At 39.9% G+C, this 16,761-nt stretch overlaps 1 non-coding gene across 1 annotated transcript; it reads right to left on the bottom strand.

Annotated features, from left to right (window-relative positions):
• Window positions 1-11,407: 11,407 nt before the first annotated feature.
• Window positions 11,408-11,514, bottom strand: LOC136867538 (U6 spliceosomal RNA). Its single transcript, XR_010859729.2, has one exon. It is a non-coding gene; the product is annotated as a U6 spliceosomal RNA (small nuclear RNA).
• Window positions 11,515-16,761: the final 5,247 nt, after the last annotated feature.

Here is a 16,761-nt window from a genome sequence, read left to right on the forward strand (position 1 = left end):
TCAGTACGGTACGGTATTATCAATTAACAGGAGTGTATGAGTTGGATAAAATATATGGCAATAATAAGATGGAGGAGAAAATACACTGATATGAAAAGCTTAATCTATCTGCAATATCACCGTTACTTATAAGACAGGTCATTATGTTTATCGTATTCTTACAGTTGGATTGGATAACATAAGATGTATGGTACTTCTTTAATAATCTGAGAATAAGTTTATATCAAGAGCTTATTTCTCTGTATGGATTGATATTACTAGCCCACTTCTCCATTATTTAGAAACTCCTAATTTTATATCATATATATGCTTATGGTATTTTCAGAAAATAAAATTGCTGTCCCTAAATTTTTTTTGTAGCAACATCTTTCACAACTTTCTCTGGTAGTATTTTACATTTACATGCCTATACACTTTTACTGCTTGTTCTGTGTTCTTGGGGGAACCTACATAATTATGTACATTAACACCCAACGTCAGTGTTTTACTTCCCTACAAGTAGCACTTTTCACAAGCAGTATAATCCACTGGGATCACCCAATTTATCCAATAATCCAAATTTTCACACAAGAAGTATATGTTATAAGTTTTTTGTTTATTATAAATCAAATCATGAATCTTTCCAGATATTAAAGCATTCAATATTTAATAAACATGAGGAAATTAAACAATCGTAACTGTGAAGCAGTCTCAGTACTCTGCTACTCTCAGTTCATAAATGGCAGAAGCACACAAAATGTCAAGCAAAGAGTCTCAACTGCTTTACCAATGAGGGAATAAGACTGCTTCATGAAGCTGCTATTTGGGAACTGTTTTGGAGAAGAAGCAGCAGAAGCAGTTGAAACTACTTCAAGCAAAGAGCAGTTTATCCCAGCCCTAATGCTGATGTATGGACTGGAAGCAGCAACACTGGCTGGACCAGCTAACAGTCATCTCTAGGCAACCAAAATGATGTTCCTCCATTCTTGTCTACAAAAAAACAAAGGATAAAATAAGAAATGAAGATATAAGACAGCAACTTGGATTGGAAAGGAGTCTGACTGAAAAACTAGAACTGAAGAAATTGCTATGGTATGGCTTGTGGCCATGGGATGAAAATGACCACAAATACGATGCCAAGAGTATACTCTGAACGGATTGTCATGGTCACTTTCTTCCCATTTGTAGCCCTTTTCTATTCTATCATCGCCGTAAGAACAGTCTGTGTTGGTGTGGCATAAAACAAATAGCAATAGCTTCCTTGTCAGTACCGGTACTGAGTTCTAGCTTTATCCTATTCCTCGTAGCAGATTTTACATTGTCATTTTACCATGCCTTTTCTGAAGGTTTTATTATTTGGCTCTACAGCCCACATATCACACTTCTTCAGCTGTTCTCGCTAATAGCTTCTTTCAGAGTGTCCCATTTACAGATCTCAGTTCATCTCTTGGTAGCAATGTACAGATGTTTTCTCTTTATTGGTTCTGCAAGTCTCCAAGATATTATCTTTGATGTTCTCTTGCTATGAAGTTTACAACGTATTTTTTCTACCAGATCTATAACTAACAGCCTATGATCTCCATCAAGAAGACTTGGAATGACTTTGGAAGTCAGTGACAACTTTCCACACTTCTCAGTTTGTAGTATGTGGTCATTTTTATCATCCCCATTGTACTGTGTGATTTTATGAGAGTCCCTTTTTTCAAACCAGGTGTTACCTACAGCCAGCCTGCTTCTAATGTAGAAATCCAAGAGAATATTCTAGATTATCTAGATTGTTTATCCCATTCATGAGGACCTATTGTGGGTTCATAATCAAATCTATGTGATCCAACCTGGGCATTGAAATCTTCCATTATGATAAGAATTTCACACTCAACATGTTGTTCCAAGTTTTTCAGGGAGTCTGCTTTTTCTTCTTTCAAGAATCCTACTGGTGAAGCTTAAACATGGGAAACAATATCTCTTCCCATTTCAAACTGCTGATAATTTGATTATTTTGTCACTCAGAATTTCAATCTTAGTGCAGGTATCGGTATCATTATCTATACTAATATATAAAAATGAAATGGTGTGTGCCTGTGTGTCTCTGTGTTACTCAATCATGCAAGAACCACTGGTCCGATTTACATGAAATTTTGCATGAATATAGCTTATTTACATGGTTAACATATAGGCTACTTTTGATTTTGATATCTTGCACTATTTAAAGATGGCGACCATTTTAGTGACGTCACTACACCCTTTGGTTTGAAACGTTCATAATTCCATTTAAAATAAAAAAGAGAATGCTAAGAAATAGCAAACTTTTGATGGCATATACAAGGTTTAAAATTTAATTTCCTATACGAAAGGTCCTTATCACTTTTCTTACATCTCCAACGTTTAGCGAGTAAAACCTAAATTTGTGCTATAAAACATGGCCTCCGTGCAGCACCTCGCCAGCTATTTCATTCAAATTCATTACATGGTGAACTCACAGGCAATCACATACACATTACAATTATTTTTAATCCAATAAACCTTTTATTTTACTCTTCAATATTATTTTAACTGTCATCTTCACATTGTAATTTATTTATGTCCCGTTGCGACCGGCTTGCATTTACAACATCAATGTTTCCCCACGGACAGCTTTACATGGCATGTTCACGAGTATCGAGCAGTGAGAATTTGTATATATACATGCCAGAAAACAAAGCTGTAAATATTGTTTACAAAAACGTTTTGTAAAGACATCACAGACTCTAGGTTAAAATGTAAATATCACTTTGTAAATATGTACATATATGGCCTCTATGTTTGCCAGCCTTGCCGTGCCAAGACTAAATAGCCATTTAATTCGAATTCATTACATGATGAACTCAAAGGCAATCACATACACATTACAATTATTTTTAATCCAATCAGCCTTTTATTTTAACTGTCACCTTCACATTGTAATTTATTTATGTCCTGTTGCAAAGCATGGGTACTTCAGCTAGTGGACTATAAAACTCACACTCTTCTTGTGTTCTAATTAATTTCCAAACCAGTGTAGCCTGTAGTCTAATCAGAGGTGTATTATTCCAAATTATTCCAAATGGTATAACAAATGATGAGAATTTTCCTCCTTTCCATCATTCATCAATTTTGTTTGTTTGTCTCAAGTCCCAATTCTGCTAAAAGGTCTTGTTTAGGTTCTGGTAGTTGATGTAGCTTCGGGCGGTTAAGTGTCATTCGCACCCAGCTGATGTCCTAGTCTTAAATGCCTAACATGGCTTCACCAGACCTCCATTAGCCATCACTTTTCAGAGTTCCTGAAGAGGCCCTTAGAGCCACCATAGCAGTCTTAGGGCACACTAAGTCCCCAGTTTACTTCACTTCTATGGGCAATCCTCAATTCCATGCCATTGCTATCTCCTATAACATAGCTGTGGGGTTGGACTTCTGGGTAGCAAAAAAAATATACATCTTGCAGTTTCTGCATATGTGCTATTTAAGCTGTACCCTGTAAAAGTTAACACCTATTGATACTGGTGCTGTCATGGGTAAAAACTGGTATTTAGCTTTGTTAGTCACTTCTCTTTTCTTTTCCTGAGAAACTTGCAGTTATTCTCCAGAGTTTCCTATGTGGGCATTGATTTCATTAATCAATTTTTTTTGACTTATTATTAGCCCTAAGTGTGATTAGCTGCTACCTCCAAAGGCTCGAGTTCGATTCCCGGTTCTGCCACGAAATTTGAAAAGTGGTACAAGAATTGGAACAGGGTCCGCTCAGTCTCAGGAGGTCAACTGAGTAAAGGAGGTTTGATTCCCACCTTACCTTGAAGTGGTTTTTCATGGTTTTCCCACCTCTTCTCCAAGCAAATACCGGGATGGTACCTAACTTAAGATCATGGTTGCTTCCTTCTTTCTTCCTTGTCTACCTCTTCAAATCTTCCCATCCCCCACAAAGCCCGTATTCAGCATAGCAGTTAAGGCCGCCTGGGCAAAGTATTGGTCCTCCTCCCCAGTTGTATCCCTGACCGAATGTAGAGTAGGTGGTAGAGGTGGGATCCCTCACTGAGTCCGGGGTAGAAACCAAACCTAGATGGTAAACTGAATAAGTAAAACCTTTTTAAAAATTAGTACTGTATGTACTGTACTGTATGCTAGAAACATTTTCCAGATATGGATAAATTCCTACAATATCCTAGACTACAAGAGTGTGCTCTTTTCAGTCTATGTTAAAATCACAGCAATTAAAGTTGCTCCATATGAAAGCTTCTGAGAAAATGATACTGTTCCCACATTTAAAAAAAAACAATTTGTTCGTCTGTCAAGTTATCGTCCCTGAGGCTGGTTGGATCTTCATATAACACCACCAAAGGTTTTGAAGTTATGAGAAAACTGCAAAAACTGATGGTGGTACTATAATGAGGCATGCTAGGTAAGATGAGGGGTGAGACAGATTGCCATTGCTTTCCTTGCTGACTCAGAAAATGCAGTTGCAGCTTGTGTAATTGACCCTATAAGTAGCACCTTTCACAGCATCCTGATGCACTAGCCATACTCTGAATGCCACTACTCAGCTCTATTCATACTCATTAATACTGTTACAGTCATAAATGATACTGAGACTAGTTGAAGCTCTGTTTTGTTATGGTCCTATTATATGCAAAACTTCTCATATGTCCATGTCATCGTAATATGCTTAATTCTCAAGTTTCCAACAGATTCCTGTCCAATCCAAGTTGTCGCTGGGTGTGATCTTTGAAGCCTAGCGAAATGGGTCATCCCAAAGTACTTGACAAATGGAGTGGTAGAAGTTTGATACAGCTTGTACCCTACTGCCTATTTTTTGGTTTGCAGTGTTGTCAGAAGAAACAAAGCTCCTTAAGTATTTGAAGTTATTAATAATGTTTACTTCTTCATTTTGCACTCACAGGTGGACTGCTTCAGGATTTTGATTCATCACCAAACAACTGTTTTAGTTTGACTGATCAACAGCCCCACTCTTGCTAAAGATCTAGTTCAGCATGTACTTGTGCTTCTGTCTCACTTCACAGCACAACATCATACCAGCGCATTTGTTGTCTGATCCTTCCTTTCCCCTGCTTTTATAATCTCATCCATTATAATAATGAAGATAAGTGGTGACAGACGATTTGTCTGGTCTAAATCCATGTTGTTCTTTCTGAAGTTTAGGTTCAACAAATTTTCTGATTTTTCTCTCCAGGATAGACTCCTACTTTTAACCCATACTTTTATAGTTTTTATATTTCTTTCTGTCACCTTTCTTAAATAGTGGAATGATCACACCTTGCCTCCAGTCATTTGGGATTTCATTTTCTTCCCAAATTTTCTTCTTCTTTTTCTTCTTTCCAATGAGGCCTGCTAAGGACCACATGCCAATTTCAATTCAGTTCTTCATACTTTGTTGTTTTCTCTTCCGCTCCTTCCAATATTCTTTCATTCTTTCACTATGCTGTTTCCTTTTGTCCTCTGACCACTTCGCACCAGGCTTCTTGTTCAATCTTCCTTGGAATCCTTCCATACTACCCTCTTTCTAAAATCTGTCCATAGTTTCTTCTTTTCTTATATTATTTCTTTCTAAATCTTTCTTTACTTCTTGAATCCAGCTAGTTGTTGCCTTTTTGTCCCAAAGATACTTGAAAATCCTTTTTTGTTAATCTGGAATCATCCATTCTATAAATATGTTCAAAAAATTGCAATCTCCTTTTTCTTATGGTTTCTGTTATGTTTTCTATGTTCCTGTATATTTCATCATTAGATCTTAATTTCCATACTTCTGTTGTTTTCACAGGGCCTAAGACTTTTCTCATGATTCTCCTTTCTAGTACCTGAAGTTTATCTAATCTATAGTTTAGTACCAAGCATTCACTTGCATATAAGCATTCTGGTTTCACCACTGTAGTGCAGTGCCTTATGTTAAGATTTTTAGATAGACACTTTTTGTTATAAAAATTCTTTGTGATACCATATGCTCTTTCCATCTCGTGTACCCTTTCTTCTACTGCAGATTTGTCTAAACCATTTTCTTGAATGATTTCTCCCAGATATTTGAATTTTGTTACTCTTTCCACTGGACCAATATCTGTTGCCAAAAATGTTGGAGCATTCTTGATGTTTGTAATAAATTTTGTTTTTTCCATGGAGATTCTCAAACCTGTCTTGTTAGCTATTTCTTCCAAGAGATTGATTTGTGTTGTTGCACTTGTTAGGTTTTCTGACAATATAGCAAAATTGTCAGCAAATGCTGGGCAATTTATTTCAATGCCTTTGTTTTTTTCTCCACAAAGTTACCGGCAAAATGTTATGCTCTTTAAGCTTTACGTTCCAAATTCTTACAATTTTCTCTAGAACACAGTTGAATAGAAGGGGTGACAAACAGTCACCTTGCCATACCCCTGTGTTTATCTTAATAGGGTTTGATATCTCACCCATAAATTTCACCTTTGAAATTGTGTTAGTAAGGGTTTCACGTATTAGGTTTACCAGTTTATTTTTCACTCCAAATTCATGAATTGTTTTATCTATGGTTTCTCTATCAACCGAGTCAAAGGCATTTTAAAAATCTACAGAAGTCACAACAATGTCTTTTGAATTCACTATCCTATGACGAATTATGGTTTTTAAGTTAAATATTTGTTTTGAACAAGATCTACTCTTTCAAAATCCAGCCTGATACTCACCCAGTTGCTTGTCAAGTGATGTTTCTACTCTATTCAGAAATATTTTTGAGAATACCTTGTATGCAATTTGCAGAAGAGAGATGCCTCTATAGTTATTAATCTTTTGTTTGTCCCCCTTTTTTTTTTTTTTACAAATTGTGTGTATTAGAGCCACTTTCCATTCTTCTTGAATCCTCTCTGTTCTCCAAATACCTTCAAAGATTAACTGCAGTCCTTCAATGACTTCTGACTGGGACCATTTCAAAAGTTCAACTGTTATAGAGTCTTCTCCACTAGCTTTATTATTTTTCAGATTGTTAATTACTGTACTTCTTTAATTTCTTCAGCAGTGGGTGGTATATCTTCTTCCAGATTTTCAGTTGTTTGAGAGAATTCCAACTTATGCTCGGGTTCAGTTTATTTATTACTCTGTACAATCATTGTATTCCAGGTTGTCCAAGTGTTTTGATCATGTCCACATTGAGCTCATCTAGTCCTGCAGACTTGTTTTTCATTTTAAATATTGCTGTGTCCATTTCTAGCCAGATCAAACTTCCTGCATTATTGTTTATAGGGTTTAGAGCAGCAGCATCCAAAATTCCACACAGTGTGCAGAGGTCCACATAGTATGTGACTCGGAATCACTAGCCAGCACAGTTCCCCCTTCATTCCTGTCCATGTTTGCTCCCCATCTCTCATGCGACGGTGAAGTCTCCTCGCCCATCACGACTTTAGAGGACACGTGTCATTAATTTCTCAGTAGAAATTATGAGAAAACCAAAATTGTTGCCCATAAAATATTCAGCTTGTCAATTATTATCAATCAAATTTCATGCCATGTGAAATGAGGGCTACGAAAGAACAACAAATAATTTGACGTCAAAATTATGGTGGTTGTAATTTTGAACGTTTGGACAGTAAACTCCTAACAGGTAGAGGGTGTGTGTGCATGTGTGAGTGTGTGTGTGTATGTGTGCATGCACATGTACTTGGGCAGAAGGAGCCATTGTGCAATGTACCATACAAAAACAAATTGACTAAAAGACTTAAATACAAGGATATTCGTACATTTCTATATAGGCGAATATACATCTAACTTTACACAACACTAAAACTAGCACATGTGTGCCAATACGCAAAATCATCAAGGAAGGCCCACGCTCTCCTTACTCCCATTACCAGGCAGAGGAGAGCCACGTGTGGATTGGTCAGTGCCCCCGCCACTGCTATCTGGATCGTCTTGCTTGCTCATTGGAGGCCTCCGGCATTATGGAAGAATCTGGATGGTGCGCGGAGAGTATTTGCCTTCGGGAAGACTCTGGAACATGCGTCCCTTCTGGAAGCATCCAGATGGCGTGGGCCCACATATTTAAGTCAGGGATGACCTACGGAGTTAGAGGCAGTTGCTATAGTTCAGCTGGTGTGAGTTAGCGAAGAGTGGAGTCAGTGTGTTAGTGATACCCTGGGCTAAGGTGTCAGTCTGTTGGAGCCAAGTACTCATTTCTGTGTACCTGTCGTTTTGCGTGTGAGTATCTTGGACCAGCTGCTGGAGGAGGACAACACTGGGTGCTGACATGGAGCTGCGAGTGGAGCTCGACGGACTGAGTGGACAGCGGATACTATCCCGAGCTGTGAGACCGACATGTGGACTGCGGACCGTGACAGCGCTAATGTGCGTTACTGAGCGACTGAGTGATTGTAGTGTAAGTAATCAAAAACTCTGTGTGTGTGTCTGTCATTGTAGATGAAACATGAGAAACTAAGAGAAAAAGCACGAACCGTGTAGCTAAGTGTGTATCCTGTGTATTTGTGTAAGTTGTAAGCTCGGCAATCGTGTGTGTGTGAATGTGTAGTTTTAGTGCTTAGTTAATAAATTTTAGAAATAGGACGCTACCAGGTTCTGTCTTAAAATATTCGTATAATAAGCTATCACTCGCTGACGAGTATGATTGTCTTCTTCAGATGTTACCAGTAAAAATTAAACTCGTGTCCTCATCCCAAGGTGATGCAGCTCTTTTTCAGGTACACCCTCAATGGAGGTGAGCTGCATGTACCATTTTAACCACATACCAGCCCTTCTGCCATTCTTAAAATTTCTGGCAGTACCAGGATTTGAACCTGGTCCCCCAAGGACATCAGCTAATAACACTAACTGTTACGCTACGAAGGCGGACTGATGTTACTGGTGAGTCTATGAGTACTTAGGTGACTACGGAGACCAGTCCTCAAGCCACAAATTCTTCCACAGTGGTGGCAAACATTGCCAGCATTGAGATCCAGTTGTTGAGGGTAATTCATCCTGAGGAACACCCGCTCTTCCTGAGCAATTCTCTTCTCAGTTTTAAATCTGTGGCATTGTTGTTCGAAGTTCTTATGACCTCTATGGATTAGATGATGCCATACCCGGTGGTTAGCTGCTTTTGTTTCTGAGTTAGTGGTGTTGATGCAGCATTTCTTCATGTCTGACTTTAGTACGTCCCTGAACTTTTTTGTTGTCCGCTCTGGTGTCAATGGCCACCCTTCAGTCGAGCATACATAATTTGCTTTGGGAGGTGAAAATCAGGCAAACGAACGACATGACCTGTCCAACGTAGTCAATGTTTCATGATCATAGCCTCAATGCTGATGGTACAGGCTTTTTCTAAGATACTGACATTAGTTTGGTGATCTTGCTATTTAACCTGAAGGATCCTCCTCAGACAGTGCTGATGATATTTCTCTAGGCACTTTATGTGCCTCCTGTAAGAGGTCCAAGTTTTGCACCCATAAAATAGTGTTGGTATTATAATAGCCTGGTACACATGAAGTTTTGTCTGAATACTGATGTTATGGTTATCAAAGACCCTTTGTCATAGAGGACCGAATGCTGCACTAGCACAATTCAGGCAATATTGTATTTCAGCATCTATATTAGCATTTGCTGAGAGGTGACTACCAAGGTAAGCAAAGTTTTGGATGTTCTGCAAGAACTCGTCATGGACTGTGATGGTAAGAACAGTAGCATTGGCTTTAGGTGCAGACTGATGCAATATCTGTCTTTCGGATGCTTTGTGAAAACAAAGCTGGTCAGAACAACATTGTTATCTGCATACTGGAGTTCCATAATCCAGGCAGTAGAAATCTTGGTCTTGGTATGCAGTCTGCTAAGGTGGAATAAATCTCCTTCAAACCTGTGCTCTATTTCAGTGTCCTGTGGTAGTTCACCCTTAATAAGAAGTATGGTTCCAACAAAAATTGAGAATAGTGTGCGAGCAATTACACATCCTTGCTTTACACCAGTAGTGATTTCAAATCGTTCTCCAGGTCCATTATTTGTAAGAATGGTATCATCCATGTTGCCATGTAGGAGTCGAAGGATTTTAATGAATTTTGGATGTCCGACTCGTTGGCTGAATGGTCAGTGTACTGGTCTCTGGTTCAGATGGTCCCGCATTTGATTCCCGGCCGAGTCGGGGATTTTAACCTTCATTGGTTAATTCCAATGGCTAAGGGGCTGGGTGTTTGTGCTGTCCCCAACATTCCTGCAACTCACACACCTCGCTCAACACTATCCTCCACCACAGTAACACGCAGTTACCTACGCATGGCAGATGCCGCCCATCCTCATCGAAGGGTCTGCCTTACAAGTGCTGCACCCGGCTAAAAATAGCCACACAAAATTATTATTATTATTAATGAATTTTGGATGACAGCCAATTAGTGCTAAGATTTTCCACAGAACATATCTATTAACCAAGTCAAAAGCCTTGACAAGATTTATGAATGCCGTATATAGGTGGCGATTTTGTTCCCTGAACTTCTCCTGCATTTGTCTAGCACAGAAGATCATGTCAACTACCATGATTTGACCTAAAGCCACATTGTGTCTCTGCTGAAAACTCATCTGCAAGTGGCACTAGATGACTGGATAGAATTCTGGCAAGAATTTTGCCAGCAACAGGGAGCAAAGATATTCCACGATGATTACCACATTGGGTTCTATCCCCTTTTTAAAATATGGTCACTATTAGTGCATCTTTATACAGCTTATTCAGCTAAGAAGTCCACCTGACATAACTTGTGAACAGTTTAAGATACTGGCATTCTGTATTCACTTTCGTTAATGGTATTAAGGAGCTCATAGTTCAACATGCAGTGCTTTCCTAGGCTTTTGACAAAATTTATCGTCGCACACATTTCCATGTGAGAACTGCTGATGAGAACTATCAAGCTTACACTCTTAGTTACTGGGACGTCGCACAGCTCGCAGCACATGAGAATCGGTCTCGAGAGCGTTGCACATCACCCCTGCTGAAAAAATTATTGGAGTGAAGTCGGGCATTTTAGATTACACGTTCCACTCATTTGTAATGGGGTGGTGGTGGTGGTGATTATTGTTTTAAGAGGAAGTACTACTAGGCAACCATCCTCTATATAACACTAATCAGAGGGAAAATATGGAAGGGGTCCAACACTTCGAACAATGAAGATATTGGTCAAAGGAAGACAAGGGCCATGAAGGGAGTGAAAATGAAAGACTCCCTAGCCCTCAGAAACCTAATAGCGTTGGGGTAGGAAAAGAACAAGAGTTGACCAAGAGAGGTCGGATAGGATAGATGAAAGCGAGGAGCTTGGCACAAGTAAGTGGAAGCAAGGCCAGCACTCAGCTAAGGGTCCCGTGGTCGCCAACCCATGCTCCAAAGTTCAGAGCCCCTGGGGCCCCTTTTAGTCACCGCTTACGACAGGCAGGGGATACCGTGGGTGTTATTCTACTGCCCCCACCCACAGGGGGTAAAAATGTGGAATGCTTCACGATTTTGCGTGTCATCCTTCCGCAGGGGCCATGCTAATTTTCTCTGTATCGTTCCAATTTTAGTATATGTACCGTCAAAGCGAGTACTAGAATTCTGGCAAGAATTTTGCCAGCAACAGGGAGCAAAGATATTCCACGGTGATTACCACATTGGGTTCTATCCCCTTTTTTAAATATGGTCACTATTAGTGCATCTCTGAGGTCCGCAGGCATGGTTTCGGAGTTCCAGATTTTGACGATGAGCTTATGTAAATGCTCAGTGAGGACTAGGTCACCTTCCTTGAAGAATTTAGCAGGGATTCCATCTGATCCAGCAGCTTTATTGTTCTTTAACAGTTTGATGGCATCTTCAACTTCTTGAAGAGAAGGAGTTTTGCCAATATGCTGCTGCGTGAGCCACTGAGGGATTTTAGTAAATATTTCCTCCTGCACATATGTTTGTTTAGAAGTTCATGGAAATGCTCCTTCAAATTGGCATTTATGGAGTAGCTGTCTTTAAGTAGTTCAGAGCTATCCTTTGATGTTAGTGGATTTATACCCTGAGTAGATCGTATGTAGCGTCTGTCAGACGTTGCGTCTCCTGGGACTTTGGAACCCACCATTGATTTTTAAGGCGTCGAGTAGCTCTTTGCACAGCTGCTTTGGCTTCTTGATACTGTTGTTTCTTGTATTACAGTTCAGTAAGTGATTTAAATATCTACTGAACTCATCTAATATTTCGTTTGCATTTTTAGTTACCTCTCCATTTGACAGTTCTGTTGTGTTCGTGGTGGTGTTACCATTTTTCTAAGAGTGCTATATAGGAGGTTAATCTTCATACCTAAGTTGTTTGCAGATGATTCATGCAGCATGACAGCCATGTACAGTCCGAAGAGTGTAGGAGCAAGCACACAGCCTTGTTTCAATCCATGAGTGATTGGGAACAAATCTGATAATGAGTTACCATGAAGAACCTGTCCAGACAGGCCATCATGAAGAGCTTTAACCAATTCCACATAATGTTCAAGACATCCAAAATGTCTCAATATTTTCCACATAGCAGATCTTGGTACTGAATAAAAGGCTTTTTCCAGATCATAGAAAACTAAATACAGAGGCTGCTGTTACTCTCTGCATTTTTCCTGGAGTTGTCTAGCACAGAAGATCATATCTGTTGTGCCTCTGGAAGTTCGGAAACCACATTGAGACTCAGGCAAAATACTCTCCGAGGTAACCTGGAGCCAGTTTAATTGAATTCTCGCGAGAATTTTACCTGCAATTGACAAAAGCGATACACCACAGTAGTTCCCACATACACAACGATCTCCTTTCTTGAAGATCGTGATAGTCTTCAAGGGTATACCTCCATTTAGTATCAGTTCCAGAGGGATGTTAACAGGACCAGGAGCCTTTCTTGGTTTCAGTTGATTGAGTGCTTTGGTGAAATCTCTGTATGTAGGTGGAACTGCCTTCCATGGTTATTGAGGCTGCTGAGGGACATTACGAAGAAAGTCCTCAGCAAGACTGAAGGCACGATGTAGAAGTGCAGAGAAATTTCCCTTCCAACGCTCTAAAATTTCTCCATTATCAGTTAAATTGATGGAGTTGTCAGCAGTCTTCAATGACTCCGATGAAGATTAGATTGGACCATATATATCTCCTTTATGCCAGCATAGAAGTTTTGCAGGTCGCAGGCATCAGATAGTCTTTGCAGTTCTTCAGCTTTTTGTTGCCATCAGTTATTCTTGATTTTCCTAATTTGTGCCTGATTTTTTCCTTTAAATTCCAAGAAATGTGATTTCTTCACATTGGAAGGCGGATCTTGAAGATAGGATAGGTGGGTTTCCCATTTGGTATTGATCAGACACTTAATTTCTTCATTGTTATCATCAGACCAGTCTTGTCCTTTTTTTGTCCTCACAAAACCAATTGTTTCCTCAGCTGACTCAGTGATTACCTTCAGAAGTGTGGCCCACTCCTGATTTGTACTATCACTGCTGACTGGATAACTAGCCAGTTTGTTTGAGATTGCATTTCTATAATCTGTAGCAATGGATTCAATGTGGATTTTAGAAGTACTGAATTTCTTTCTGGGCAGGTTGTGGATGGATCTTTTTGGTTTGTGACAGATTGTAATTCTCAACCAGCAAAAAAGGAGCTTAGATCTGTCGAACAGTCATCAACGTTTCTTGCGGTCCTTTTATCTTTTTTATCACTTTGCCTGGTGATGATATAGTCAAGGATGTGCCAGTGCTTTGAGCAAGGATGCATCCAAGTGGTCTTGTAGTGATTAGGCAGGCGGAACTGAGTATTAGTAATAAAGAGTTCATGTTCAGCACATAAACCAAGGAGCAGCAGACCATTGGCATTACAGTTGCCAAGTCTATGTTTTCCCATGACATTGCCCCATAATTGGTGATCCTTACCAACTCTGGCATTGAAATTGCCAAGTAGTAAGAGCTTGTCTCTTGGTGGCACTTTGGTGATGGTAGTGCTCAGCAGGTTGTAGAATTGGTCTTTAGCTTCAACATCACCATCCAAGGTGGGAGCAAATGCAGAGATGAGTGTCATAGATTTAGCTCCAGAGAGTGGGATTCGGAGAGTCATAATTCTTTCACTGACAGCGGTTGGGATTAGCTGATAATCATTCCCCAATGTGGTCTTCACAGTGAATCCAAACCCATGAATGCAGTGTTCTTTCTCATCTTTTCCCTTCCAGTAGATTGTGTAACCTGAGCCGAACTCTGTAAGTTTACTTTCGCTGGACAGGCTGGTTTCATTTAAGGCAGCAATATAAATGTTCATTCGTCCAAGCTCATGGGTGACAAGCGCTGTTCTTCTCTGAGGTCTGTTATTGTCTTTCAAATCAAGTAGGTTTCAAACATTCCACGTTCCTATAATCAAAGTTCTGGTAATCTTCGTTTTTCGACTGCATACGGGATGACCTGCTGGGTGCGGCCTCCCAGCCGGCTGAGAGTGTGACTACCGATGTTTAGCCCACATTTTCTAGTGCCTTGACCATTCAGGGTGGGCAGCAGTGATCCTAAATAGGCCTGCCCAAACACAGATGTAGGACCGAATTCCTAAGTAGGCACAGGGTCTCAGAAACACAACCATCGCACATCTGCTGCCAACGTGCAGGTCCGAACTAGAGGCTTCCAGTTTCATCCAAAAACCTGCCTCTACCATCCTCATCCCATCGCCGTTGGACTTGAGTTGAGATGGCAGCTTGCAAGGAAGTGACCCACACACTGTGATCTCAGAACTATACCCTGCAGCACAAATGAAATGTGACGTGCAGGTTTTAGTACCACAACTGCAACGGACTGCCGCAGACTTGAAATACCATTGAGTTGGACCCTCATGCACCTGGCATGACCTCATCTGCCTCCACGGCTGTTGAGAACTACAAAAAGTAGGTTCCTCCGTCCGTTTTGCCATTGGGCCAAGAACACAGATGATGGGTTCCAGTGTCATTTCCTACACTGAGAGGACCATCACCCCACCCAAAGGGGCTCATCCGGCCGAAGCCTTTGGCCCCTATGGGGGGTCGAGTTATTTACTGCCGCTTGACACACGTCGTTAGCAGCTTTTAAAGGTGGTTGCCAAGCCAGCTAACCCTCCTCCTTTCCCATTCTGGACTTGAGACTGGACAACGGTGAAGTTACTGAGGAAATACGACAGCAAATTATTAGCTGGTTGTTAAATGAAAATTACGTTGATCACAAGAGTTTTCCTGGGAATAATTGTGTGTTGCTTGTGTGAAGATGCTGAAAATAATATTAATACTATAAGATAAAGTAACCTATCTTTTAGACCATAAACCAATATACTGTAGACTTCATTAATATTCCAAATTTTATTTGTGATTTGGTAAGTAAGCTTTATAGGCTACTTTTATCAGTTGGTGCTATTTCATTTGAAATAAATGTAATGTTTAAGTGTATGTCGTATTCAATAAAAATCATAAAACATGTTAAAATTATCAGTATACAATAAAAACATTAAAAGAAACATACGAAATTAATGATTTTATAAGAGAAATACAGATGATTGCGTGACTTGCCGATGCGCGAGTGATCGCGGGTTATAATCAGAGAAGAGCTGAATATAGAACCAGTGGGCGAGTTGGCCGTGCGGTTAGGGGCATGTAGAGCTTGCATCTGGGAGATAGTGGGTTCGAAAACCACTGTCGGCAGCCCTGAAGATGGTTTTCCATGGTTTCCCATTTTCACACCAGACAAATGCTGGGGCTGTACCTTAATTAAGGCCAAGGCTGCTTCTTCCATTCCTAAGCCTTTCCTATCCCATCGTCGCCATAGGACCTACCTGAGTTGGTGCGACGTTAATCAAATAGCAAAAAAAGAAATAGAATCGTTAGTACAGAACATACAAAAAGCAAGACTGAGATGGTTCAGACATGTAAAAAGAATGGGAAAGGAACGGGTAGCAAGAAGGGAATCGGAAAGAGAAGTTAAGGGAAAGAGAACATTTGGAAGACTGAGAAGAAGGTTGATGGATCAGATTTGCAAGGACATTACAGAAGCTGGATTGGATGTGGCGGAAGTAATGGAGCAGGAAAAATGGAAGCACAGAAAGGAGTGGAGGCGGCTTGTTAGCCACAGCTGGGCGACTGGAGTGGGAGATTGATGATGATGATGATCTCATTAACTATTCTGTATGACAGCAGGTGAGACTGAAGATGTGCATATGCCATTTGGTAACATATTCATGCAAATTAATACATATGTTATAGTTCATTTCATTATTTAATGAAGTGTTTCATTATTAATGCCAAGATTTTCTTGGAAAGTCAACAATATGTCATTAATGACATTATGTAATTGTTACAACATTGTATTGTCCTCAAATTGTTCCTTGCTATTACCAAAAGTGATCTGATACTCATGAATGATAATGTATTCAAATGTCTATGCTTGTTGTTTTAAGGGGCCTAACATCGAAGGTCATCGGCCCCAAATGTCTATTAAGTGAAATTAAAAACATTAATACATTATACTAACCTCATTCAGCAGTACATTCATGTGGACTAGTTGTTCACAGTTGTAGAGGAACTTCAGAACATGGATTACACATGATGTTGGCTGATACACCTCTGTACCACTTTCCGCTCTCTTCGATGTCACAATCTTCTTCAGCTCCTTCCAGCAGTTGGACCTGAGAGGATTTAGTTCCTTCAGCAGAATTAGCTCCTGGTTTTATTTTACGATAGATATTTACTAGCTTCTCTATAGCTACACATCGTTTTGATATGTTCATGTTGAGGATTTATTTTCCGCTTTATGTCAGCAGAATTAACTCCTGGTTTTATTTTACGATAAATATTTACTAGCT

Source organism: Anabrus simplex, chromosome 3 (assembly GCF_040414725.1).
Source record: "Anabrus simplex isolate iqAnaSimp1 chromosome 3, ASM4041472v1, whole genome shotgun sequence".
Lineage (NCBI taxonomy): Eukaryota > Metazoa > Arthropoda > Insecta > Orthoptera > Tettigoniidae > Anabrus > Anabrus simplex.